This window comes from Cyprinodon variegatus, unplaced genomic scaffold (genome assembly GCF_000732505.1).
Source record: "Cyprinodon variegatus isolate N-32 unplaced genomic scaffold, C_variegatus-1.0 Scaffold134, whole genome shotgun sequence".
Classification (NCBI taxonomy): Eukaryota; Metazoa; Chordata; class Actinopteri; order Cyprinodontiformes; family Cyprinodontidae; genus Cyprinodon; species Cyprinodon variegatus.
Window position 1 is genome coordinate 515,718 of NW_015150587.1, and position 3,474 is coordinate 519,191.

Genomic DNA, 3,474 nt, shown 5'->3' on the forward strand with positions numbered 1-3,474 from the left:
AATAAAAAATGTATGATGAAGGAGACTCATCCACGACCTCCGACACAAAACTCTCCTCCTCGTGCACGTTTCTAAGTCACCAATTTGGTCCCAATGTAATTTCCCATTGGGAACCTACTAGCACTAAGTGGCTAACTGGTTAGCAAGATGCTTAAAAGAATCCGGTCACAATCAAACTTCTGCCACCTTCTGCCACAACAATCCCACCCTCTTGATAAACGACCAATCACACTCATTTTATTTACTATAAAGTTGCGCACCACTCGAAAGAATTCCAAAATGCAACGGTTGGAACAGCCATTTCCCTACGACTTTAAACCACCACATGTCAAGGCCCATCTTAAGTCTGCTGATGACCATTTGGTTGATCCAGAGGAGTCATGGTAGAAAGTCCTGTGGTCAGATGGTACCAAAATAGAACTTTCTGGTCATAATTCCACTAAATGAGCTTGGAGGAAGAAGAATGATGAGTAACATCCCAAGAACATTATCCCCACTGTGAAGCATGGGGGTGGTGGCATCATCCTTGGGAGGTTTTTTTCTGAACATGGGACTGCACTGTATTAAGGAGAGGATGACCAGAGCCAGGTATTGCAAGATCCCTCAGTTAAAGCATTTAAGATGGGTTGAGGCTAAGTCTTCCAACATGGCAATGACCTGAAGCACACAGTCAGGATAACCAAGGAGTGGCTCTGTAAGGTGCATATCTAGGTTCTGGTGTGGCTTAGCCAGTGTCCAGATCTAAACCCAATAGAGAATCTTTAGAGGGTGCTAAAACTCTGTGAGACACCCCAGAAACCTGACTGATCCAGAAAAGATCTGCATGGAAGAAGTGGGCAAAAATCCCTCCTGCTGTGTGTGCAAACCTGGTAAAAAAAAAAAAAAAAATCTACAGGAAACGTTTGACCTCTGTCCTTAAGACTCCCTGACCTAAGATGAGCAGAGTGGTGCATGAAGTTCAGTGTAGTGAGCAATGCTCTGATTTTTATACTGGAGAAACCAAACAACCTCTCCATAGATGCATGGATCAACACAGGCGAGCTACCTCCTCCTGACAAGACTCTGCTGTCCACCTTAAGGACAAGTGATACTCATTTGAGGACCAGAATGTTCACATTTTGGACAAAGAAGACAGGTGGTTTGAAAGGGGTGTGAAGGAAGCCATTGATGTTAAGAGAGAAAAAACAACCTTAAACAGTAGGGTGGACTCAGGTTCATCTCAATCCTCATCGGCAGGCAGGAAACCAAAACATCTTGCCTGGTCAGCCAGGCCAACAATGACCCTAAAGACTCCCTTTTCAGAGGCATAGGCCAATATCGAGCTTTGCCGGCCAACAAAGACCTCAACAACTGCCCATTACTATGGGGTGGACCTAGCCGAGTAAACTAGCCTCACCGGCCAGCGGCCAAAATCTTTTTTGCCTGCGAGTGGCCTAGCCTCGATCAATGCCCAGGTCCTAGAACTGGCAGGCCTATCAAAACTCAGAGATGTGTTTTGAATTTTTGGATGACAACAAAGCTGCGCAACACTAGAAAAAGCTCAACAAGGAAGATGGCAACAACGATTGAAAAGTAGCATGCACTGCGGCAGCTGCAGTTGAGAGGACTTCGGCAACCAGCTGACTTCCGAGGCTAACCACAGCCAGGGCTAACCTCAGCCCGTCTGCAGCGGCCCTCTCTAGGCATAGTTGTGTGTGAAGGACCGCTGGCTCTGATGGCGATTTTTGACTCAGCTTTGGAATCAGTTTTGGAAGGATTAGACTTCGGGTTTTTTGTGCAAACGTGAGCAGGAAGAGGCTCCACGCTCATTCATTTTTAAGAAGGATGTATCCACCAGCTTTCTGTCGCGCTTTCTATGTCACAGTCAGTTGCGCTCATTGCTCAGAGCGTTGGCCAATAGGCACAGACATGGTTTGAAAAACAATGGGTTGTTCTCCTCAATAATCTTCTGATGTCTCATTCATCGGGGGGCCAGACTAAATTACACATTTAATTTCACATTTAGTCTGGTTTATCAGGGTGGGGGGGGGACTTGTTTTTCCGTTCAATTTGCATGTTTTCTAAGCTATAAGAAGGCTTTTGTTTGGGCAACTCTTTAAGCCTGGAACTCAGCACTATTCCAGACATTTTGAATTGAGAAAGCTTCCTGGACGGGAAGCGAAATGTCTTCAAACATAGAAAACAAGTCCAGTGGGTTTTTATTTTTATTTTTATTTTTTTAACTTTTTTGGAAATAAACTCTGTAATTGCAAACAAAGGCTACTGTGCCAGATATCAACATTGATTTTGTTAGGTGTTCAAATACCTATTTGCAGCTTTATTATATAAATTAATGGGTAAAAAAAAAATCATACATTGTGATTTCTGGTTTTTCTTTTTTTAATTATATTTCTTACAGTGGGCATGCACCTAAGATGAGAATTTCAGACCCCTTGTTCAAATACTTATTTTCCTCACTGTATTTCAGAAATGACATGACAAAAGTATATGCTAAAAGTATGGCCACAGCACAGCCTGCTTGTGTCAAATAAATTCAGAGTTGTGAAAATGTGACTAATGAAAGATGTTGGTGCACTACTGCAGAGCAATGATCCTGAAATAGATCCAATCTAATTGTCACAGCTAAACAGGCTTTTTTGACATTAAAGTTGATACACTTAAAGGCCCATGGGGAGAAGCAAATGAGAGCAGATGTGACAGAGATACATAAACACTCCCAACATGCAGGGCTATGTGTCTGTAGAATAACAGAGAAGATTTGGTTCAATCAAATAAGTATTAAAAAGGGAGATTAAATATCAGAGCAATGGGGGCAACATACAAACAGTAACACCTAAAACTATATTGGGTTTTTATATCAATAAGCATTTCAGAAAATCAGCCAACTCCACAATTAAGATTCTAATATTAACTCAAACCATAGCAAAGGACCTATTACAACAAATGGGATCTTACAAATGATTAAATTTTTAAAGAGTCATACAGTTACATAATCTGGCTATTGCACTTGCTGAGAAGTAAATTATTAAACTCAATCTACTGGGCTTCCAAAAAAAATTTTTATCAACTGAATTGATCTGCACTTTATCGTAACTGTGTCTAAATTGTAGCATCTAAAACTGTAAAGGTCTAAATGATGGCATGTATTTTAATATACAGATATTATATTTATGGATATGAATAGGACGTGTTTTCCTTGTGATAATGGTTCATGTGAAGTGGAGCTATATTAACAACCTAAACAAACATTGATATAACAGAGTCAAACAGAGGGTGAATTGAGTTGCTTTTCTATGAAGGACCAACTCTGCCATATTTAAAAATAAATACAGAAATAAATAAATGCTCAATAAATGTATAAGCATACAATTAATTGCCAACAAAAATACAATAAACAAATAAATGTAAGTAGAAATTAAATTATTAAGTGAGACATAAATGTATATAACTCTTAATTAGCTTCTTTATTTATTT